General features: G+C 43.3%; 1 long non-coding RNA gene across 1 annotated transcript; it reads left to right on the forward strand.

The window, feature by feature from the left end:
• Positions 1-406: 406 nt before the first annotated feature.
• Positions 407-10924, forward strand: LOC142576385 (uncharacterized). Its single transcript, XR_012826834.1, has 5 exons — positions 407-1214; positions 2193-2318; positions 4556-4747; positions 7171-7255; positions 8119-10924. It is a non-coding gene; the product is annotated as an uncharacterized LOC142576385 (long non-coding RNA).
• Positions 10925-26501: the final 15577 nt, after the last annotated feature.

Here is a 26501-nt window from a genome sequence, read left to right on the forward strand (position 1 = left end):
TTCAATTTACTGAAATTATAAATTCTCCTAAAATTTAAATGAGGATATGTGTTGCATTTGAACTGTAAATTCTATGGACGTACAAGCGCTTTTCGGGAGTAAAGCTTCACGATTTCCTTCCCAAGTTCCTTCCCAAATTCTGCAGCAAAGTTATAAAACGACCACAGGTGACAAGCAGCTGAATGCGAGGTATCTGGTACAGACCGACGGGGGAAAACTTACAAATCACAATAGCACACATTCAGGCGAGTATGTAAACAGGCGAACTAAGCAGGGAACAAAAACACAGCACTGCTTTCATAGGTCCCGAAGGATCAGAGTTTCGTCAGAGTTGGTGCAAGCACACATCCGCAGATAAAACGGCTCCCACCGTGCATTGCCCAATACTTTGACAGCTGACGCCTACACAACCACCGGGGTCACTTGTTTCTGCTCTGATCGTATAGTGTTCGAATGATGTCGCGACAACGCAAGTACTTGCAATAGGGGCGACGACCTTCCACAACTCCAGAACATCACAAAAGACCGTTTGCACATGTACTAACCAGCCAAACAAACTAACCACGGCAGCGAATACCACTTAAATCGAAAATACAACGCAGAAACACCTCGAAAAGGTTTCACCATAGAGAAAGGTTACGCCCTGTTTCACAGACGCTCACAAGAAATTCAAGAAATGTCCAAAGCGGCACTACCGCCGCCTTTTAAAAATCCAACGGGAGCCAAGCCAAATCAGTAACAAGTTGGCTATTTGGGTGAACGCAACGCACCCGTTCGAACCACCGGGTACGCGCAACGCCGGCCACGCGGCAATGGCTCTGACGGCACCTTGCAATCTACGGCGGTGAACGAGTATCTAAACGCGAGTGGCATTCCTCTCTTGCTTGCGTTACGCCTGTGAAATCCGACAGCGGTGGCAGCATGTCGTCCGATCCGCCTTCAACTGAACGCTCGCCGACTGATGCGGAAGGAGCGGTTTGCCTCTTGCTTGCGGTGCGCCTGTGAAACGTGACAACGGTGGCAGCATGTCGTCCGATCCGGCTTAAACTGAACGCTCGCCGACTGGTGCGGAAGAAGCGGCTTGCCTCGTTTCGCAGGGGCCATCAAAGAAAATCGTGAAGCTCACAGGCGCCCGGAAACTCGCCGACCTCCACGAAAGCCTGCGGACGGGAGGGTTCGTGTACCTGATGACAGGCAACGATCTTCTAATACAGGTGAGCGTAAATGTACTGCGCGTTATGGAGCGCAAAGAGGATTTGGTCATTGTTTGGTTCATATGGGCAAAGTAGCAACAGTATGCGTAGCGGAAATGTCGAGCACAATTAATAACTATTCCGTTGCCGCGCGTTGAACTGACAGATCGAGTGTTACGAAATTGCTCTGTGTCACTTCACTGTGCTGCCAACTACTAATATTTTTGTGTCGTCGCAGCCAATGCACTTGACCTTAAATTGAGAAGTGTAGTGCATACTTGCCCGTACGAACACAACGTTGCTCAACTATAATTATTGGCGTGTCGAGAAGCCGCAAGGAAACTAGCCTTTCCAGGACTTCCATCTTCTGAAAACTTGTGCAGTTGGTTTACTACTGATATTGAGGTCAGGTGTGCAATCGCTTCCCTATCTCTGGTAGGAGAGGGAGTAGTAACAGCTTCAGTCAATGTAATGGTGCTTTAGTTAGCATAACTGGTCGCAGTATGCCATATTCTGCAAACTTCTGCAACGTTTAACTAATAAAACAGGCAAGGCGAGGAAAACGGACTTGTTGTTTGCCTGTTCAATCTTTGTCGTCATTTTTGCGCTGCAACATTCACGCAGCAATGAAGTTAAATTGAACCAACTGAGGAAAAAAAATTGCTGGCATGTTCAGCAATAGGACTATGAAAACCTTGGGCAATCAGCAATATAGGTCTATCTTTGTGAAATCATCTGTTCTTATACATTGATGGTTGCTGACATTGCATAAATAAGCTTAGCCTTGTTAGCTTAATGCGTCCTGTACTTAGATCACATATGGGCAGCAGGATTAGTGCTGTGCTGTGCTGTGCTGTGATGGCTCTAAATAACAAACCTGTTTGGGACAGTACAGCAACCATAAAGAAAGGCTGTTTAATTAATCAATGCCTGTTCAATGTCCACAGCTTCACTTCTAATGTGCAAAACTATTGATAAACCATCTGGGTGTGCTTTCAGATCTTCCAACGACCGGTTGCAGTGCTACGTCGACATGGGTGAAAGCACGACGGTGTGTGATGGAGCATTGATTAACTTGGTTGTCTCCCCAAGCCACTCCGAAGCATCAGAGGCACAAAAAAAGCCGTATGCACCCGATCTTATTTAATCTGTACTCATGCATTAACTCTGTATAACATTAAAACCTGTCGTATGCTGGAAAGCTATAATACCGGTATTTAAGCAGTGCTTTAAAGAGCCCCTCACCAGGCCACATAGCTAATTTAATTATATGCTGGAAGTTGTTAGGTGCCCTCTTGGGAGCATTCTACTGCAGAAATTTTCAAATTGGCTCATTAATAGCTGAGATAGAAATATTGCAGTTCCGCAAACCCATGATTTAAAGAGGCGAGCGTCACAGCCAAAAAGAACGCTTGGATGCCCCTTGCCAAGCCACTAGTGGAGAAAAGGCTGCATGTTGTTCCATACATGCATGAAGTGGCCCACGATTTAAAGAAAGTGGCCAGCAGGTACAAAGTACCTATTATTTTCTTGGGTCCACGGAAGCTTACTGTCCTGTGCCCACGCATCTCAGACCCACAGAAGCTGACCCTTTGTGGTAAAAATCATACAAGGCCATATGTGACTTGCGCAGTCGGTATGCTGTACGAAATTCCACTTAATTGCGGCAAGGTGCATATCAGCCAGACAGGCTGTTGCACCAACGATTTGGCAAGGGAACATGAGCTGTCTGCCAGGAATAAGATTAATGCACATTTGCCTATGCACTGCAATTACCGCACGCGTGAGCCATATCTTTTCCATATCCGCATTCTTGGTAAAAGCAAAGATTGTCTGCATGAGAATTAATGGAGGCCTGTTTCATCAACATGAAATGTGACGTCTATGCCAGTGATACATCTGTGGCTTGAACTGAATTGAACGACAGTTTCTGCACTGTATGACTGAATAATAATGGGCAAACTTGTTTGAGTATTGTGTGGAAACATATGTGTGCACATGGCCACCTTCACCTATAAATATGAACCTGTTTGCTTTCAGTAAAGTAGTAGCAAGTGACACTCATTCCTGTCCTAAAGCTTTTTTCTGCCCCTGGTTGTGTCTTGACTTTGGGGAATAAGCTCATGGGAATTTCGTAAACAAATAAATGCATGCCATAGGGGCAATTCCACTATGTAAAAATAAAACGTTTTTTCCCCCTAATATCTTTATGTATCTATATAGTCCTAGTTCCACTTTTGTAGCATACCACTGTCCTTGTTAAATATTGGAATGCTCTGCTACTAATAGATATGACAAATGAGGTGTATTTATGAAAACATAAAACAAAAAGCTGCAAAATATTTTTTTTAATATTTTGTGCAGTCTAGACAGCCCACATTAACTGATGATATATGAAGAGCTTAAGAAGCACAATCATGGTTGTGACTCGTCAATCCTTCCATATCACCTTTCAAAGTCTTATCTGGCCTTGACATTTGTATCTATCTCAGTAGCTCAGATTTATGTAATGCTGAGGAAAAATTTGACTTCCTGTTTGAAATGATAGCCATGTTTCACAAAAAAAGCTTATAAGCAAAGGCACCAAGAAGTTATCAGAAAAAATACGTTCATTGAAATATTAATTCATTAGCCACCAGAAATGTGATGGGGAGTTAATAATGTTTGGATAAACACAAGCGGTCTAGTTTGTGTATTTGAGAACCAGGATCTTCTAGTATATTTTTGTTCTATCAAATCATCCTTGGCCTTTATCTGACCTGCTTTTGTTCTCTGTTTCTGGCCCCAAGACAATGCTAGTCTGGACTTGGCACTCTATGGCCCAGTATTTGTCCTTCACAAAGCAATACCCCTGTAGACGATGTAGCTAGCAACAAGTTTTCCTCAGAAGGAATGTTTGCAGGTGCGTCACTATGGTTGCCTATTTCACCTTGGTGGGGGAGCTTTTTGCTCATGGTACCAATGTCTGTGAAGGGCCCAATAATGCACCTTCCTTGTGCATGGTACCAATGCGAAAAGGGGGAGAGGGATCATGGTGTGTTGTTAAGGAGGTATCTGTACAGGGGGTGATAAAATTCCTCTTTAAATTTCGTTTTAACAGCCCATTCATGCTGTAACGAGTCATTTGTCTCAGTCAGTGATTTTTGCTGTTCGTACATCATTATCCTTGAAAAGCAATGGGCTCCATTTGCCATGGCAAATGTGCCCATATTTATCAAGAGCCCTTCCTGTATTCTTAGCGCGTCACTAACTATATAGTAGGTAAATTTGAGCATGTGGAGTGATAGTCTGTGATACCACATCTTTTGTTTTTCTAGCACTGGATTTTGTTGTTGATTTCAATGAATACTTCTCTTTTTAAGGCTGTCTGGTAGTGCGGTTGGACATGCGGGGAATGCAGTCAAAGGACAGTACAAGGAATTGTCAACGTACACACTGCCTCTGATGCCCATTGATGTTGCTGCACACCTCTGAAATATTACAGCAGGAGGCATGCCTGACAATCTTCAAAAGAAAATTGAATGGATTGCCTACAATTCGTCATCTCAGACAATGTAAGTCACAACAATTACCTGGATGCATTGGTCAGCAAAATAATGAGAACACACTCACAAAAATTCTATTCAGCCGGGTTCATCGGGCTAAGACCTACAGAAATTCGTCTCAGTCGGACTCACTGAGACTCACTTTCGAGATCAGTCTGAGTGAGTCGACTCATGCATCAGTTTGCCAACCTATGCCAGATGTAAATAAAGTTGGGATAGAATGTACTTAATGAGAATTCATTCCACAGTAAATGTCCCAATTATGTTCAGTCGTGTATTTTTCCCAACCTTGTATTGCAATATGCATGGTAAGCACAATGTTAATTAGAAAGCGTATTACCCTCCATTCTCATGCGGTTATGTCACTAAGGCAAGTGGGAGGTGTCTATAATCAAAACAAGTTTTTGTTGTCTAATTCATGATTATAACTTAGTTGCTGCATAGTTCCCCTTGAAAACGCTCGATAACCGAGGGGAAAAAAATTGTTTTCCTAAAGCTTTGCATTGGGGCAGTGAACAATGCGCAAATTGTGTAGTGCTTTTTTAAGTGTTTAGCAGTGTATATAGCATTGTTGGTTCGAAATGTTTTTATCACTGATACATCGTTGACTAGTTCTGGATTACAGTTCACTCATGACCTCGAGATTTAAATATTCAATGGCAATGTCGACATTGCAGCCCTGACCCCATTTTCTTTATTCTGGCTAACAACACGAACCCTGACACTAGCAGCGCTACATTTTATGCGGGTATACAAATACCAAGTGAATTGGATGGAAAGACAGTTGTGGCTAGATGAATTCGTACAGTGCTGCGTGTTTCATGTGAAATATGGGGGTTAGGCTACCAGGAGGGAAAGACAGTCATGGCTAGATGAACTGGTGCAGCGCTGCATGCATCATGTCAAATTTGTGGGTTCGGTTACCACCAGCAGCATTTCTTCTACTTCCATTCCTTTTCCTTCACAAAAAAGTCATGAAAGCTACAGAAAGGTTAACACTCAGTCATAATTTATGTCATGCTTCAATGGAGCAATATCCTCCGTGGTTTCCTTGCCATGAGTCTTGGGTTAATGAGTGGGCGAGGGTGCTAGAATGACGCGTTGAATAAAGCTTCTTTAGCTGCTGGTTACAGTTCTTATAGGTAGTGTACACCACAAAGGTAAACGGTACATAGACAGAAGTGCCGACTGTCAACTGAGATGTTATTATTCAATGTGCCGAATTTACACAAACAAGTGAAAGAGCTATCTGAAAAACATTAACTTCTGAAGATAGAACAAGAAAAGCAGATGAGTGGGCAAAAAATGAACTACGCTGGAAATTGAGATACAAAAAAAATATGATTGCATCACAAATAGAGGCCGTCCACGTGACTTCCAGAAAAACTTTAGCTCTTTTTCTGATAGGGCAGTCAGAAAGGTATCTGCAACGTCAAGCGCAAGATGTGGCATGTTGACTCCACATAAAAGGTTGTGTACGAAATTTCTCTTTCATGCGGCGCTTGTCATGGGGCAGACTGCCAGATGCCTTCATGAGAGGTTGTGCGAACATGCATATAATGTGCGCAATGACAGAGAAATTTTTTTTGGCACATCATACTAGCATGCGTGGCTGCACTCCTTTGTTTGAAAGAATGTCAGTTATTCACAAGCACAGGGATGGTCTTACCCATATCATACTTGAAGTAGCACAATTGGCATGGGAGCAGAGTGCATGCATCAGCAAGCCATCCATTGCCTTATCAGAAAGAGAGCTCAAGTTTCTGGGAAGTCAAACCTACAGCGAGCATTTTTTACGAAACTCTACATTTCTTCGTGTGCCTCTTGATGGTCTGCTTTGTTCTCTTTTTTAGTAGTTATTTTTCAGATAGCTGTATCACTATTTTGTGTATTCAGCAATAAAACCTCCATATGTAGTCAGTGCTTGTGTCTACGTCCTCGTTTAACCTTTGCACTGTACACTCACGATAATGGATCAACAACTAGCTTAATAAGCTGCCCTTGTAAATTCTTATAGGAGATGCTCCTTCAAGTTTGTATTCATGGCTAATTTTCCCTTGTGTGCATGTTTTAGTAATAAGCTAATTTGAAATGTTAATTAAAACCTTTTATAACATCTTGTTTGGTGAAAGTACTTTAAGAGTTTGTGAACTCTGGTCATGATTATCTGTTTATCTTGGCTATTGCAGGACAAAAGGATTAAATGTTACCCCTGTCCTGTGTCAAATCCATCTGATCAATTCTCTAACCTCGGTCTTGTCACGCACCTAATGCTTTCATGGTGCAGTTTGCTTAAATTCTCCCATCTGATGACTCACTGTTCAACTGTTTGATATTATTTCATGGAAATGGTTGCGCTTCAATGCTGTTGCATATTGTTTCTTGTGTATTGTTTGATGTCGGAGGTTGATGCATGCTTTTTTAAACATCAGGTACCCAAGTAAATTGTGCAATGTTGCTGCAAGGAGCCTCGTAAACCAGTACCCAGCACTTAGGGACACATTGCACCTTGGCCATGTAAGAGCATTTTCTTATAACTTTTTTTTATTTCTTTTGCACTTTTAGATGTTAAGCATATCCAGGCCAAGGCAGCCGCATTTCGATAAGGGCATAATGCAGAAACACCCGTGTACTTAGATTTAGGTGTATGTTAAAGAACCCCAGGTGATCCGAATTTCCGGAGTGCCCCACTACGTCATGCCTCTTAATCAGATCATGGTTTTGGCGCATAAAGCCCCATATTTTTTTTTACATTAAGCATGCTGCCAAAGGCTTTCTTAGTACTTTGTAAAGTTTATGGCCATCCTTGCTTGCAGCTGTTCAGGTCTGTGTGCTTGTGATTGAGTAGAGATTTGGTGGTTTTAAAGCTTTGCAGCTTAACTAAATATGAAGATATCAACAGCACCTCTGCACCTGGCATGCATATGGCCACCTCTTGTAAAATTAATTGCATGCTCAGCTAAATATGTATTTGGTTAAATAATATATTTTTGTACCTGTAGCCGTTTTGACCAACACCAATACTGAAAGTAATTCTCAGATATTGTGTTGGAAGGTGTGCTAAAACAACTCACTTGGTACATTCTGGAACATGAAGGAAACAGTGCAAAAAGCAAGCTAAGGTCAGGGCAACTCCACGTTTAACTGTACTGTGTTTGCAGTTTCTTTCAAAACCTGACAACTGGAAGTCATTGAACTGATTATTCAAAAGAATAGCGCAAAGTAGCAGGGACAAAGACAGAGGACGACGAGAATATTTTGCATAATCATGATTCTTTTGAATAATCATGACACACCAACTAGCCCAGCTTTCTGCTTTGATTGCAGTCATTGAACTGTTGATTAGGTATGTAAAGTCAATTGCTTTCATTTCATTCCAGTTCTCATGGTATATGTGCCTAAGAAACAAGTACAAAAACATGCGAAAGTGAATGCCACCAGGATGCCCTGAAGTCGATGCAGAAGTGAAAGCAAGAAAGGCAAGCGAAATTGTGACACATGCTCAAAATCTGGATTTTGAAGACGGGTGATCAGCTGCAAGTTTGCATGCATATTTCACTAGATAAACTGACTCTCCTTTCTTTGTTATGTGGCTTAGTTGAAACATTTAGTTGCTTCTCTTGATGTACTTGTTCGTTTCATTTACATTTTTTCTTTAAAAAATGCAAACATGCAATCCAGCTATAGCAACTATATCTGCAATGCTGTCACCAGAGATTTTGTAGGTGATCAAAGAACCAAAATATCATATCGCATCGCACCTTGAACCTAGAGTGAAACATTAGTTCAAGATGTAGTGGTAGGTGCATTTATAGACTGGTAATACAGCATTCATACTGTAATGTATATTGATATACATGCTAAGATGTAGCGAAAAGTGTGTGGCTATGCTGCTCTGACACTTCAGTTGTTTTAACCTTTCATTGATGAGTTCTGCATACAGCATACCAAAAAATTATAATTTTTCTTGCTGATTTTTGGCATTGAGTAAGAAGTTTCTTGTTAAATGTATTGAGCCAACACTGAATCACTGGCAGCTAGTGTCATTTGTCGGTTTAGAGCAGAAACACAGGATGGGAAAAAAAAGACAAGGGACTCGTTTTCTTTGGAAAGCACGGTCAGGGGAGACAGACCAGTGCAAGATCTGCTGTAGTGACCTCAGACACACAATGCAAAGAGCTCTCTGTATAGATTCCAAACACAGCCATATGTCGCTTGGGGAGAAGCCCACTTCTTCCCCTATACTATAACGGAGTTTCTACAAAATATCCTTTATTTTTGTTGATTATGCTTATTCTCAATGTCATTTGCACATTTAGGAAAATAATTTGTTTTGTATTTATATGCGTGGTCATTAAAGGGTTAGACAAATAAAGTGGTTCCAATGAATGTGAATGTATAACTTTAGCGACTCTAGTCGCAATGTGTTGATCATTCCACAATCTTTGTGAGAGCACGAAACAGGAACTAGGCAGCATGAAAATCACTCAGCAGTACCAAGAAGGCAGCTTCAGCACTTATACAGTACTGCAGAATACACTTCTTCTATGCTGTACCTGTGGTGTCCTTTTTATTATGTGGTCTTGATCCCACTATGGGGAAATAACTCTGCTTTGCAAGTGCATTGCAGTACTTTAATACTTTAACTGCTTGCTGCAAAAGGAAAGTGCCATTAGAGTATTACATAAGGATCATGTGTTATGAGGCAGTTGCTAGACGTGGTATGTCACAGCACTGAGTTGCCGGCGGCCATTATAATTAGCTGTTTTCTGTGGCATTGTTAACTTGACAGAACATAGTGAGCATTATTTGATCAATAAACAATACTACATAATTCTGGCCCTTATTTGGAACTTTGTCTCATCTCTGTGATGCGCGCAACCCGCTTTTGATGTTGCTGAGATGGAGTGACTCTTTGCAAAGCAGCAGGGTAGTTCTGTTAATGATGCTGTCATTCACACTTACGCAGATTGTTTAGTAGGCATTAGCTCAGTGCCATTCCCCCATAGAATCACAGCTTGCATTTCATTCATGTATAATAGAAACAGTCTGTAGATTTCATGTGAAAATGTGACATTGGAGGTCATTATGCTATAAGTTCACAGCAGTGAGCCCCATTATTGGAAGACAGCTGTTGTCTCAAATTACTTACAGCAAAGTGAAGCCATGTACATTCTCGCCTTAACTACTGCAGTTTAGTATGGGCCACAATGACCAAAACAAACATAAATAAGGTTCTCATATTGCAAAAGAAAATTGTTCGAATAATCGCTAATGTTGATAATACAGCTACCTCCAAGTGTGCTTTTGAAGCACATAACATTGTCCGCGGCAATCATTTGTATAACTTTAAGTTGTTACAAAAAATTTATTTCTCAATGGCATCCACTGCCGATTTTTATTCTACTCTGGCATCTTTGGACATGCGTCGTGCTAACATACTCACAAGACCTATTAATACATAGATTATACCATGTTTTCGCACTAATTATAAATTGCAAATGTTGTCTTATAACCTGCCCCATGTTCTAAAAGGGTATACCAAAGCTGAGCTGCGGAAATATTTTGTTGAAATGTGATTTTATGTGTTGAAATGTGATTTTATGTCTTTGCTAGTAGATGCTGCATGTTTGCTTGGTTATTACTTTTATTATTTCTGAACATAAGAGTGACCATTTCAGCGTTTCGATTTTACTGTTCAAATTTTGTGCAAAGATTATTAGACTCTGTATGCATAAATAGTGAATGTTTCTCTTTATTGAATGTGACTATTCTATGTGTGTCTGTTGAAGATTTCCTGCACCACTCGTGTGCTACTGCTTGTAGGGGTTTCCTGGACACGGTCAAGCTGTGCAGGCAGCTTTTTGCCAAATACCTACCCTCCAGTTGAATCTGGAAAATCAACTTATACTTATATCCTTATACTTATTTAAATATGTTCTGCCTATTGTGTATCCACATGTGTGGGCTTGTGATATGCCCTGATGGCAAGGCCATTTGTGGTTCGTTCAAAGAGAACATTTACGGATGCATTATAGCTATTCTCAGGCTCCTCTCTTCCTGCTGTAAACTGGATTCTCTGCTTATAAGAAATAAGTGTTCTTTGTGATTACTATATGTGCCCTTGCTAAAGGTTACTGTGATGTGTTCATGTTCTTATTGAATAAAATGTTTACAAAGTTTTAACAGTTGTGCTGTTCTTTCAGATCTTAACCGGAGCAGGCAGCATTTCACGCAAACATGGAGGCAGTGCTAATGGAAACATTTAGGAGGTGAGACAACAGTCTTTTTTGACAAATTGGATGAAATGATGGCCAAGAAGTTGCACTTTTGAAACATGGGATGTACTTACTATGCTGGCACCACGGGGATGTTGAACTGGCGCTATTTATAATGTCCAGTTTTGCATTTATCTGGCCTTTAGGCATATTTCTTTTTCTCCGTTAGCATCGATGCTGTATGATTGCTTTGTTTTGGTGAGATTGTAAATTTGTCGCTTAATATCAATATTGAAATTTAATTCCTCTGTCCATGTATGCCTCCATGGCATATCGAAATAAATGAGCCCTTTGTCGTGGCAAATGATTAAATCCCTATTCAAATGCCTGAAATGCTAAATTACCTCATAATCTGAAGTGAAGGCACTAAAATGACGGAGGACAAAGAAGAAACACACCCACAGGGCGCCACTTCCAACAATGTTTAATCAGGAAAAAACGCCATTGATTTATACTAGAAGCGCAATCACAGTTTCTCAGGGTGCATTCGCATTCAGGTAAAGCAGTTCTTTGCGTAACATTGATATGGATGCAACACTTACACAGTTATCAGCTGTTTCAATGATTCTTTCGGCCTCAATTATTAATCTAACCCATTTGTCACGGCTTCTGGCAACCACAGCGCAGGCGTGGAAGTCTGGCTTACATTTGCAATTTCTACAATGAATTGCCAGGTGGCCCTCCCTCCCATTGTTCACTTTGTTAATGTGTTGCCTCAGCCTGTCATTCAGGCACTGCTCTGTTTGGCCCACATACTTTTTACCACAATCTAAAGGAATCTCATAAACAACTCCTGCCTGACCATCTACAATCTACGTATTTGTTATCGTGTTTAGTAGCACAGGCCGGTGCCTTGCGGGAATAAGGGTTGGTCGTTCTACAGAGCTTAGAGAGCTTGCACGGGGCAGAAAACACGACATTTACGTTAGCTTGCTTCGCAATCTTTTTCAAATTATGCGACATGCGGTGTATGTAGGGTATGACAGCAACTTTTCTTTTTCGCGGGGCGACTCCTGGTCCGGTTGGCGGATTCGCGACTTCTTCAGAATTGTTTCCGCTACGGACACTAAAACAGGTTGCGGGTAGCCTGCCTCTTCCAGGCGGTCAATCTGCTTAAGAAAACTCGCCGCAGCTCGATGTGGACAGGACTTAGAAACATTCAGCAGGCACAAGTCACCCCGCGAAAAAGAAAAAGTTGCTGTCATACCCTACATACACCGCATGTCGCATAATTTGAAAAAGATTGCAAAGCGAGCTAACGTAAATGTCGCGTTTTCTGCCTCGTGCAAGCTCTCTAAGCTCTGTAGAATGGCCAACCCTTATTCCCGCAAGGCACCGGCCTGTGCTACTAAACACGATAACAAATACGTAGATTGTAGATGGTCAGGCAGGAGTTGTTTATGAGATTCCTTTAGATTGTGGTGAAAAGTACGTGGGCCAAACAGAGCAGTGCCTGAATGACAGGCTGAGGCAACACAATAACAAAGTGAACAATGGGAGGGAGGGCCACCTGGCAATTCATTGTAGAAATAGCAAATGTAAGCCAGACTTCCACGCCTGCGCTGTGGTTGCCAGAAGGCGTGACAAATGGGTTAGATTAATAATTGAGGCCAAAAGAATCATTGAAGCAGCTGATAACTGCGTAAGTGTTGCATCCATATCACTGTCACACAAAGAACTGCTTTACCTGAACGCGAATGCACCCTGAGAAACTGTGATTGCGCTTATAGTATAAATCAGTGGCGTTTTTTCCTGATTAAGCATTGTTGGAAGTGGCGCCCTGTGTGTGTGTGTGTTTCTTCTTTGTCCTCCGTCATTTTAGCGCCTTCACTTCAGATCATGCTTAACCAACACGCCCAACTATCCATCCTTACCTCATAACTTTGGACATATTGCAGCTGTTTAGTATGCCTTGTAAACTGAAGCATAATGTTTCTCAAGGTTGGCCATTGATTCCAATTCAGCAAATCAGACTGTTGTCTTCTGTTTTTGCCAGGTATAGTCCATTGATGCATTTGAGGTTAATACAGTGATAGTAGTGAAATATTTGCTCTTGGTGTTTCACTCACTGTAGTGCTATGTGCTCAGTGTTTTTTTTTAGTTGTTTATAGTATTGCAGTTTATCATAACATATAATGGTGGCTGAATAACTAGGTATTTGTTGCACGTGCAAACTAAAATCTATTATGTTGTGAGCTTCCATCTTAGTGTAGAGATAGTCTATTGACTACCCAGGCAGAGGTCACAGCAGTTGCTGCAAAGGGTCTGGTTAAGTACCACGAGGTAGTTTCACCAACTCTTGTGATGGTAATCATGTACACCACCATTGTCAGTCTTCAGATGACTACCCTAGGCTGGGTCACTGTTGCCATTCCAAAGGGGTACCGCTGACTACCAAGGGGTACTTGCATGGAACACTGAGGTACTCGCATCAACTCCTGCTTTGGGAGTAATACATACACCTCAGTAGGTCTTGCGGGACTGAGTCACTGGTACTGTGAGGGAGTCGCCCGCACTGTATTTCCAAGAGAGTACGTGTTACCACCCAAATGGTAGTTCAACCAACTCTCGCCATGGTAGTCATGTACACCACCATTGTGAGTCTTAAGATGACTACCTTAGGATGGGTCACTGTTGCCATTCCAAAGGGGTACCGCTGACTACCAAGGGGTACTTGCATGGAACACCGAGGTACTCGCATCAACTCCTGCTTTGGGAGTAATACATACACCTCAGTAGGTCTTGCGGGAGAGAGTCACTGGTACTGTGAGGGAGTCGCCCGCACTGTATTTCCAAGAAAGTACGTGTTACCACCCAGAAGGTCATCATATGTGCGACGAGCAGATACACTCCGAAAAGAGTCGCTTGCGACTACCTTTTATTTAAGAGTGCAAGCTGCACGAAGCGCCATGACGCTCACATCCGGATGCAGACACGTTAAGGTAAACATGCGCAGACAGACGCACTAGTAGCTCGAGCAGGTATGTAGGCAGCTATACAGGCAACTGCGCGCGCAAACGTGCGTATATAGCCGCTGAAATGCAGGCGCATGCGTAATTCGCACGTTTTCCAGAATATGCGAACATTTGCGTGCGCGCCCGCACGCGCGCAAATGTGGATCAAGTGTCGCGGAGAAACAGGCTTAGGCTAGCGAAGCGTCAGATTACGCCCCTTTGCCGCTCGTCGGGTGCGTATACATAGAAAACGGCATCGATCGTTCAACACCCGTATATATATAAGCGAGTCACGTACTGGGCGCATCGTGTATCTGCGCGTGCGCTGATCCGGCAGAGTCACCGTCCACATCATGCCGAATACTATATCGGACTCCCTTGGTTTCGCAGAGTGCCTCCTATGACAAGGAAATGTCCTTTATAAAATTCGGTGATTTCTGGCGAAGATGTGGCAGCAGATGCAGCTGCCCATATGCTTTGCGTAAATAAATAAATAAATAAATCTTTTATTTTTGTGTTCAAGAACATCCGGAGGTCTGAATATACTGACGCACAGAGAAATAAAGAATAAAGGTAAAAAAGCTGTGCGACGAAGCTATGGGGTAAGGAAATAGAGTAAAAAGCGAGGGAGAACGAACTTAAATGAAAAGGATGGCTCCGATCAGAACGAAGCCAAACCGTTTCGACAGATATAAAGACGGACAATATTACCGTTGTACAGACTTCGCAGTCTCTGGAACGGCGAGTGCCTCCCGAAAGGTGCAGGAGCGTGAAATAGCGTAATCAATCAACCGATAGATTGAATTAAAGTATGAAGTTTTACGTGCCAAAACTACGATTTGACTATGAGCCGTGCCGTGGTGGAAGTCTCTAGATTAATTTTGATCACCAGGGGATCTTTAACGTGTCCCCAATGCATGGGACACGGCCGTTTTAGCATTTCGCCGACATCGAAATGCGGCCACCGCGGCCGGGATTTGACACTGTTACGTCGGCGATGAGCATTCCTTGGACATTTCCCCCGAGGCAGCCCAGACGGCGACAGTCGAGAAACGAGCGCCGCGATTCGTCAGTGCGCATTCTTTGGGTTGCTTCCCTCGCGGATTCATCAGCGCCCGCCTATACGTGGAGACGGGGCCCAACACCGACTGTGACGCACAGGCAAAGAAGCTCAGAAGCGACAACATCCGCCGCCCTCCGTGGAAGCGGTATCGAGCGTGAAGACCAGTCTCCTCACCCTGACAAGAGCGTCACTGAGAGTCAAGGTACCAGCTTCACGACTATCGTGGAAGGAGCGCGAACACCTGTTTCCAGGCTTTCTCGTCCTTGCTTCGAAGATTAGAATCAGAGCCGGAGTTCTGCGATATGTGCGACCCCTTTGATTGGGCACGACACGGTCATCGAATCCCCTTGTGTAGGGAACTAGGAAGGAAGAACTGCTTAAAAGAAGACACCTTTGAGGTGTGCTGACGGGCCCTGAAGTATGCAGACGTCTGCGTGATGACGTCTGCAGACATGTGTGTCTTGACTAGAATCTGACTACATGTCTCAATACGTAAATAATGTAAAATAAACCCCTTATCTTTCACTCTTACTCTCGGACGTAGTCACCCCTATGGCATGGAGGATCCCTGGCCTAAACGCTATCCCGAGTGCCAACAATACCGCGACCTCGTGCTTAGGAGCCAAACACCATAGCCGCTAAGCCACCGCGGCGCGTGGCGACATCGATCGCTCGATCAGTCAATAACTTATTTGTGTGCCAAGCAACAACACTAAAGTCTGAGTGCTGGGACACAGTGAAACAAAAACAAAAGAAGGTAGCAATTAAGGCAACTCCAACAAAATTTAAGGGGCAAGAAAAATTTGACGAAGCACAAAAGTAAAAAACAACATGATAAGCAGCTACATAATTAAGCAACAATGCACCAATAACCCACAGTTTCTAGATGGAGTACACATACGGAAGAAGAGAGAAACTATGTGAAGACAGGAGAGCAGTGCAGCTAGAAAGAAGGCTCAAGAGAAAGGGTGAAGCTCGGAACAGAAAGAAGACAACGCGTTTTGAAATACATCAAGATGGAGGAAATGAGTTATACAGACTTCCAATTCTGTGGAAAGTGCAAATGCCTGCTGAAAGAGTCAGAAACGTGCAAGGTTCAATGTTTCCTGATAGTCTTCTGTGGAACCCACAGTGAAACAGAAGCTAGTAGATCCGAACATTAAACAACAGCAACAACAACAACAATAATAATAATGAACCTACGCGCGTGCGCATGCCCAGATCCACCGCGGTGGCTCCGCTGCTGTGGAATTCTCCTGCTGTACACGAGGTCGCGAGTTCGTTTCCCGTGCACGGCGGCCGCATTTCAATGGGGGCATATAAGAGATTTCATTAAAAAAAAATTATGCTATATGACCTTCTCTTGAAGTTTCATCAATATATTTGTGCCATGTCAGTGTACGTTGTGTGGGCTCGGAGCTTTCTTATGCCCTGTGCAATCTTGTACACGTTACAGGGAAAAAGTTTACTCAGTACCAATTACAATTAGTTCGTTCAACTTGAAATGCAATTGATCGCCGCCACCTGCTACTGCCATAAATATAGCTGAATAATTCTTAAAAATGTAATCGATAACTTATCCATTACATTACAAAAATGGCAGTTTAACCCGGTGGCGAAGCACTGAAAGCAGTAGCAAGGTGTAGCGACCGTCTGTCACTGATTTGTCCCCTGCCAGCCACGTCTTATGGGCGTCGCGTCTCGACGATGCACGAAGACGAGACCGAAGGAAAACTGCTGGCCTTGGTCAGCGCCCAAAGAAAAGATTCGATAGATTTAGCTCGACGTTCATACTACTGTCCGTTCCGCTCAGACGAATGTGCGTAGCACCAGTTTGGTGCGCGCACAGCTGTTCAGCAGCAACGATAATGTCACATGTGCGTCCAGCATAGGAAGCCAGAACGCTGCCCTGGCTCGGGTATAGAGTTGATACAGCGGAGCGTATGGTATGGTGCGCCGCATTTGCAGCCGCGTCTCTGGAGTCCTAATTCGCCACGCGCGGGTCACGCATGCGCTTTGATACCGTGAAAGCAAGACGGTGCGATTGCCTCTCGAGCACTCGTATAATTCCTATCGCAGACACACAGACAGACAGACAACGAACTTTATTTGATCCTGAGAAATTCCTATACAATATATATATATATATATATATATATATATATATATAACTTTTATTTACAAATACTGCAGGCCCTATTCGGGCCCAAGCAGGAGTGGGTACATGCAACAACGTAAGTTACAACTGCCAATTAGCAATTAAGAACACAACAAAACATGTACATACATCATTGTAACACTATACGTAACAGGAATAAACATGAACATACAACAGTGCCATACGTAAACAAAATAACAATGAAAAAGCGTAACGCAAAAGAAGCTGCTTCCATTGCGGCAATTTAGAGATCAAAGAAAAGGGTATTTGAAAGCTGAACAAACGATTCTGTTGTATTAGCGTTAACTACTTCTTCGGGTAATTTATTCCATAGTGAAATTGCATGGGGAAAAAGAGAATATTGATGGATGTTAAGATTACTAAATGGTTGCTTAACTGTTTTGTTGTGGTTTGTACGAGCAGAGCGCATGGGGGGCTCAGGTAAATAACAATCACGCGCTATTTTGTAATGACCATGGTACAGCTGATATAAAAATTTGATGCGAGATACAATTCTGCGATGAGCTAGTTTTTTCAATTTCGCCCTGTCGCGAAGAACGGACACGCTAGAAAAACGCGAGTATGTGGAGTATATAAACCGCAAAGCTAAATTTTGCACCCTCTCTATTTTCTTGATTAAATATTTTTGATGAGGGCTCCAGATCAAATCCGCATATTCTAATTTTGGTCTAACAAGAGCTTTGTATGCTGCTAACTTAACGGTCGATGAAGTACGGAGCAATTTCCGTTTCAAAAATGCCAGCTTTTTTAGCGCGTTGCTGCAAACGTTTTCTATATGGGGTTCCCAACTTAAATTGCTTGTGAGTGTAAGACCTAAATACTTCACTCGCTGGGTTTTATGTATATAAGAATTATGAATAATATAAGCAAAATCGAAGGGTTCTTTCTTGTTGGTAAATGTAATTGCTGCCGTCTTCAAAGTGTTTAGCTTCAGTCCCCATGTTTCACACCATACGCTAATTGAGTGCAACGCGTCATTAAGTCTTACTTGGTCGGAGTGATGGTTTACACTAGTATAAATAACACAATCGTCCGCAAACAACCGGATCTTCACAGGCGATTGAACAGATAAATAGATGTCATTGATATAAACTAAGAACAACAAGGGACCGAGAACTGACCCCTGTGGCACCCCTGAGTGCACTTCCAGTGTACCAGAAACGCAGTCTTTAACATATATATATATATATATATATATATATACGCGCAAGTGTACATGCCCCGTGTGTGAAATCGGTGAAATTATGCGCGTTGCCGCGAGCGAAGTTAGCGCTACAGCAGGAAGGTGCCTGGAGGTGGAGGAGGGAATGGCGCACCGGGTTCTACCGGGTTTGTCTCGTCATCGAGACGCCGAGCGAGAAAGGCGGAGTAGCGACGCAAGCGGCGGCAGGCCGAGCGCCAGCGTATACCGACCCTGAAGTGGTCGCCAATCGCAGAGCACGAGCTGAACAAGTCCGGCATGAGGCGCGTGCTTGGCGTTCCCAGGAGACTTCAGAAGAGGAAGAAGGATAATAAGGGAAAATGAATAGTGCGAATAGTGCAAATTGCTAATAATCAAGACTGTGCTTTCTTTTTTTACAGTGCCTCATCTTTCCTAATGCTACTTTACACTTCATAAAGATTGAAAAACGGAAATAAAACTAACAAGGAATACGCCTTGAAGAAAACCACCACACTTACACACGATCAAAGCATTTTTAAAACATTCTACGCACAATACAGAAAAAGGGATTATCAGCCGTACGCTTGGGCGCAACCTGCTCTCGGGAAGTGAAAGATCACGGTAACTTTCTTTTTTAAAGTCCATCGCATTCATAAAGCTCTTAGTCTGAACACATGGTTCCGTGAATGTGAGTTAGCCCACGAGTGTGAGTGATCCTGCCTGAGTCCGATTTCTGGTACATTTTAGTCTGAGGGAGTGCGGCTGTTGATTTTTGCCAATTTATACACCTCATCTATTTTACAGCTTATTTTCTTTTTCGCCCTTTCCTCTTCTAAACTGCAGATAGTAGAAGCTTTCGGCTACTTCGGAGGATACATCGGAATATGGCTGGGATTCTCGTTGCTATCGGTGCTCCTTAATCTTGAAGCGCACATGGCCAAAATATCAGCGAAGCGAATGCAGAGGTGAGTGGTGTCCTTACCATTTGCTGCAGGACGTCTCGGCTGGCGGTCATTATGATGTGAAGCACAGAAATTATCTTGTATACTGTGATTGCAAGTGTAGTGTGCATCTATACACCCTCTTCTTGTGGAAATGTTTCCACTGGGCGAAGAGCGTGTTGCCTGAATGAGCGGCTGGCGCGAACATTACAACAAATTGAAATTATAATACCCTGTTCGCATCTCTGCGCCGATTGTGCGTCGTTTTGTTTGTGCACACGTGTGTGTTAACTACATATAGAGACGAAAAATAACTGGGCCCGGCAACGAGATCATGCGAGCGTTTCCACATTAGAAAGAAACTCTGATAATTTGGCATGAGTGTCAATTATTCCGAATGGGAAATAGATTTTCGGAGCAAGCTTTTCTCTGAATGTGTATGTGTGCGCATACTCTCTTTTTGCATGTGCTTTCCGCGATTCATTTAAAAACATGTCAGTTAGCGTCTGTCCCCTTTCCTCATATGTTTGCTTTGTCCCCGTTTCGCGGCCAAAGCGAAACGGATGTCAACCGAATGGCCCAACTGCCGACCTTGCTGAGGTAGAAGGTCGTCTCAGGCGTCATTGCACAGCTGAGCCGTAACTAAGCAACAGTACAACAGTGTTCTCTCCATAATAAAACAGTTCCCGATCTTTTTATTAGCAAATGCGTACTGCTCGACTAAAAAGAAATTAAATCTGGCGCTATATTATGTCTTTGTCTATATATAGACCCCATATATAACTTTCACCTTTCTGTCTTTTTTTCCCGGTAAAGCGGAATGTAATATTTGAAGTATAAACTTTTTCAACGAGAAAATATTGACATAAATAATTAAAATTAATTTTAATGCATGCTTTATACGGTACGCATGCATGTCTGTGCCAGTGTAAAATCGATACGAAAATTGTCGCGCCCACTGCGCATTATATTAGATTCTACGTCAAAATAAATCAATTTGATTAGCTAATCAGCGCCGTTGATCAGTACATTAGCGGTTGTCACCTTTTTTTTTTACTACCTGTTTTACATTTATGGATGGTTCCGCACATTAATATGCATTAGAAGCGGAAGAGAACGACGAAGGGAGACCGAGATCGAGAGAGAGAGAGAAAGAAATAAATATGACACTTGTTATGACAGTGTGACAAAAAGAGAAGCATAAAAAGGGCCAGTACAGGGCCTGTGCGATCCTCAGGTAAAACATTTGTTTCGAGCACATGTAAGCGTATATACGTTTGGCCTGCAGATGCGTCCGTTTGCCCCCTTTCCTTTTTGCAGAGTGAAGGCAGCTGACGATGCCGTGAGGGTCTTCCGGCTGAAGCAACGCTTCTGAGGCCTTCTCACGCAGCTGACGTCGGCTGGAGGACGGCGAAACGCTATATCCGCACGCATAGATCAAGCAGCGCGCACGCTCGCGGTTGTACGCCTCAAACGCTCGGCTGTGTCACTAGGAAGAATGCACTTTGTGAAACAGCTGCCGCGTTTTTTTTTTTCGTTTTTTTTTTCGAAACTGAACGAACTGCTCTGAGCAAGCAAGCAGCGCTGTCTCATGCTTCTACAATTGCTTATAGCACATAATAAACTGATGGATATCCACACTGAAACGTTTTACTGCGGAGCTATATACCGCCCAACCGACGGCCGGAATTTTTGTACGGCCCAACCTACAGATAGACATTCCTGCTCTGTTAATCGAGTACTTCTGTTCTGCAGTAGTTAGTGTGTGAATGGTCCTCTGGTGCCGGGATATTACTTCTCTCCACCTTGAGGGCTTCCGCAGAACTATTACGTCAAACTCCCGCCTTTGATTCTGAGTGGTCGATAAATTCGACTTCGCCTGGTATCTGCTAGCCGCCTGGTTAGCTCAGATGGGCTGCCCCGGAAAAGCGGTGGCCCCGGGTTCCGGACCAGGACTAATTTTTCTTCAACTGCGAAGCTTTTCTTTCGAAGAACCCGTATGCGTTTCCTTTGTAGCACTTAGCTACGGTTAGGTGGATGACTCATTTTCCCTTTATTAGAAACGACGTTTTGTTAACAAACTAACTGGAGCGCCAATGCATTTCGCCGCAAAGTTCGGGAATTTATATCTCGAAGCTGGTCTCATCTTGGAAATTGGTTCCAAGTGGATTCGCCTTGCGAACTCCACGGCTATAATTTGTAAATTGCAATACGGGCCATAATGTAATTAGTTAAAACGTAATAAGTGAATTTTTTATTAATTAGTCAATTTCTCATCTAAATTTTTTGTGCTAGTATCGTCCGCCACTTCGGGTAGACCAGCTCACGAACTAAAATTGTGATATCTGCCACAGGCAACTTTTATTAAAGATTTTTTAATGTGTTCGCTGAAACACCCTATATATATATATATATATATATATATATATATATATATATATATATATATATATATATGCGTGTGTGTGTGTGTGTGTGTGTAAACAACGAGAAAAAAGGAAAAAATTTAAAACACGAAGAAGAAAGCAAATGAGGGAGAGAGTCGCGAGCTAAAGAGATTACTATTAAGAAAATATAAAACTGCGCGTGAGCTAATGTCTAATAGCTAATAAGATAATAAGCTAATAAGTGAGCTAATAAGATAGTCGCCCTCGGTAGTGGTAGGTGCGCCTACGTGTGGGAAAGAGAATATATACTTTTCTCGCTGCCCTTCAAATAAAGTTAGTAGCGCCTGTGACGTTTTCTGTGTCTCTTCTGTGTAATTGTGTCTTCGCGCTACATTATGTCGGTAATACGGGATGGCTTTCTTGCAATGTTGTGGATGGCTACTTTTGAAATGAAGGTAATGTTCGTGGTCTGTTGGTTGTTTACATAAGGTTGTGAATATTCGATTATCTATAATTTGTACAGCGACGTCAAGAAAGTTTAGAGCTGATTTATAACAATTATTATTATTTCAAGGGAATTTCCCACGTCTCAATAATTTCTCTCGTCGTATACGAGTGCTGATTGCCGTGTTATAGTTTGTTAACGAAGCTTCCCCTCAAGTCTAAATATTTTAAGGCAGTTTTCCTAGTCTATAAAGCCGCTCGAGTTCACGCTGCTCCTCTGGCGGCCATTTTTCCAAGAAATTATGCCTTCCAACCACTCAGAATGCCGGTGACAACTTCACGTTTGATCAATTCTGGATATTGTAAATAGTAAACAGCTACTTTTGCTTACATGATCGGCCATGACATTGAAATTGCTGATACAACGGAAAGCATTGCACCGGATGCACGTATATAGAACTGTGTATGTTGAGTGAGATAAGAGCTGCACTATAGGCATCGCAGGCAGTTTTAATTGGAGGCAAACTTGGCAAGTGCGCCTCGAATGATAAATTTTGTCTAAACCGAAACAGCACGAATTGGTAGGCTGCATGAAAGAGAGACATTCTTATTGAATGACAGGAAGTTATTCGGCATATATCTGGCGATCACTCAGGAAATGGTTGTTGTGGAACGACGAGTCGGTTCTGATGTACTTCGCTATAAAAACGCGCGAGATAGTATAATAATAATATTTGGGGTTTTACGTGCCAAAACCACTTTCTGATTATGAGGCACGCCGTAGTGGAGGACTCCGGAAATTTTGACCACCTGGGGTTCTTAACGTGCACCTAAATCTAAGCACACGGGTGTTTTCGCATTTCGCCCCCACCGAAATGCGGCCGCCGTGGCCGGGATTCGATCCCGCGACCTCGTGCTCAGCAGCCGAACACCATAGCCACTGAGCAACCACGGCGGGTCCGCGCGAGATAGTGTCAAGCAGCCTATATTGGCTTTTGTGTGTGTATATATATATCAATTCTAAATATTGTAAGGCAGTTTCTCGTGTGCGTATCATGGACACGCATGCTTATATCGCCTTCCGTTTCCCTACCACGGTTGCGCTTTAAAACCAAATCATCAGTCCCTTTCCACATAAGTATGAGGCTCGGAGCAGGAGCTTTGGCGCTTGAAAGTGGCCTTTGGCTTGACGAACCAACCGACTGAGCTACCTTTCCGGGCAACATTGAAGGATCACGAGTTCAAATCACATGTTATGTTCCTTTTTTTTTTCTTTTAATGTATTTTCCTTCCTTTTATCACTGTACGGAAACCCTCTTAAAAAAAAAATTATATATCCTCAATTATGTGTGGCCACACATGTGCAGGTCATAAATACCAGGTTCTCTAGCCGAGTGCCATCCATGCGGTATAACCGAGCTCAGATTGGTCCACCTTGACTGATCAAATAGGGCACCACTGTAGGTTAAATGAGGCGTACAACTCCTGCGGGACCCGCCGTGGTTGCTCAGTGGTCATGGTGTTAGACTGCTGAGCACGAGGTCGCGGGATCGGACCCCGGCCACGGCGGCCGCATTTCGATGGGGGCGAAATGAGAAAACACCCGTGTACTTAGAATTAGGTGCACGTTAAAGAACCCCAGGTGGTCGAAATTTTCGGAGTCCTCCACTACGGCGTGCATAATCAGAAAGTGGTTTTGTCACGCAAAACACCATAATTCAATTTTTAATTTAACTCCTGCGGGGACGGTAGAGTATCCGTCTCCAGTGCAAGAGGACCGTGATTCAAATCCCGGTGCCGCGCAATTCTCCACCGGGAAATACAAAAAAAAAACCGTGTGTTGAGAAAATTGCACAAACAGGCCTGGAGTGCGGCCTGATCCCGGTGACCAGAACCGGTAACGCACTCTCTCACCAGAGCAGGATTGGCCACCCTGGTGCAGTACTTGGCCACAACCTCCTATATGAATACAACAAACCTCCTATAACAACTGTGTGTGAAAGAGAATGATGGATGAGCTTAATTATTATGTCCTACGAATCGAACGAGAATTTCTTCGCCGTGGTGCCACATGCAGAGCGAAAAAGAACACAGCTTCACTTTCTTCGTCGGCACGTACTATTTCCATATTACGTCCCCACTCATCTTCCGCCAGTACTTTTGTTGCCAAGTATAATAATCTTAGAACACATTTGAACAGAAAATTTTTAATGTGCTCGTACGAATAAACAGTTGACTTCGTCCATTGGCACAAGTTCACCGACTCGAACACGCACCTTTCGTTCACGTCCTAGTTTGGTCAAAGGTGCAGAGTTCGTCGTCGTTGCTTCACCGGAAGCAAAATCTTCTGAACGTACACGTGACGAAGCTCACGACTTCAAGTGCTTTCTGTTTATGCTAGCATTCCAAAGCCGACGCGTGTCTCCAACCTCAGTGGCGGAGTCCACCGAGCCAGCGCGGCTGAAGATACACTTCACAATCGCTTCCAGAAGCTGATTATCCAGCCAAATGCAGCCTACAGGTTTCCCTGTAGATACAAAATACAAGTGTTGCCTGTATTTTCTTTATCGGACCTTCAACTAGCATTTGGCTACAGTTCCAACAAGTGTTTGCTTGCCGGTATTTTGTGACTTGTAAATGAATAGTTCTTATTCTTCTTATTCTTCTTCACCTTGGTAACCATCGCAGCAATCACAGACGAAACACGTTAGAATTTCACTAATTTCCAGTGACACCGCAACCTTTCCAAGCTGCCGCTGGGAGAAACGGCCGTCCGCGCATACCAGTGCGAGGAGGAGACCGAGGCGCCGCGCTGGTTCCAAGCTGCATTCCTCCTCGCCGATAAAACGGTCCATAGGGGAATGAAACGATCTACCATTCTCATTGCTAAGCGATACTGATTCTTCAGAGCGCATTAGTTATTGATGATACACTTTTTCAATGAGAATGTGACTTGTTTGTTCCCTGAATGCTCCTCTGCATTTTTCTTGTTGTGTACTTTTACAGCCTTATGGTTGGGCCCAGTTGAACTTGCAGTATTTTGTATTTATTTATTCATTGCTGGATAAATAATTCTAGTAAGTTAAATCATAAATTTGATATGCGGGTTAAAGTGGGCGCCCGTGAAGTTCTTCCGTCGGTCGGCACCAACACTGGTCAGAGTTTGAGAACGTGTTCTCAATCACGGCGAAAATCTGCCTTCTTCGCGCAGTTAGGGGCTCGACATACTGAAGTTAACGGCTTTTACCCACTGACATTGGAAGGTCCTGTTTATACACGTAGGTTAGTAGTAGAGATGCGAGGTCTGGGTGAAATAAAAACAAGAAAGCGGTTTCTGGTTGCTTTTCTTGGACATCAAAAGCGGCAAAAAAAAATCAATTCATTCCATGCAAGGATGCCCATCAGCAATGTGAAGCCGGTACTATCGACACTTTTTGAGTATAAATGCTCGAGGCAACCAGCATTTCATGCAATAGTATATACTTATCCTCAAGTTGTGTGTCATAGCCACGAAGTTCGTCTCCCTAATCAACAAGTTCAACAAGCGCATCGCTTGTCCTGAGATACGATATCCGACATTATGGGGGGGGGGGGGGGAGAGAACAATACACAACCGAAAAGGAAGTGAAAAAAAACGCAGTAGTACGAAAGATGCGCACTTAAAATTTTTCCGCGTCTCTGCCTAATTCGCTGAATATGACGCCTAAGCGCGGAAGCGGGGTTGTGCCATATGAGTCAGTGCACGGCATAGGCATCAGGCGTCAGCCTTACAGCAACCGTTTCAGCTGAGTTGCCTCCCATAGTTTTGTCAAATAACTATCCCTTCGCGATAAAGCGTACGGAGTATATAGCCAAATTAGCACTTACGAAATTAGTCATACACAGCAGTTGGCCTCAACGTCCCCACGAATAATTTACTATATCTGCAGCAGTTTATGCAGGAAAGCTAACTTAAGTACATCAATCATCCTTTATGACTGAGAAAGCTAGCGACCTCATGATTTTGGTTGGAAAGAGTCCTACTTGGATTCATCAGATCGATATTGCGGAAAGAGTGATCTCCTCCCGCACTTTTGGTGTCCATGCAGTGAGGTGCGTTCATACTGCACTTAGCGTACTATCACACATTAATGATTTTAATTGTTTTAGAGCGCAGTTATTAGGCGCCCGTTCCTGGGTTGAGCGTCGCCGTCACTCGGCGTGAACACGCTTACACGGTCATGCCAATTCTCGCGCGTTCGTCGTCGTCTTCTTCCACCGCTGGCTCCGATGCCGCTCATCATGCCAGCGTTCCCATACTGCCCCTCTCTCTGCGAAGGCACTGACGGCAATGGCCCGCTGCCAGTCGGTGCGGC

Source organism: Dermacentor variabilis, chromosome 1 (genome assembly GCF_050947875.1).
Source record: "Dermacentor variabilis isolate Ectoservices chromosome 1, ASM5094787v1, whole genome shotgun sequence".
Lineage (NCBI taxonomy): Eukaryota > Metazoa > Arthropoda > Arachnida > Ixodida > Ixodidae > Dermacentor > Dermacentor variabilis.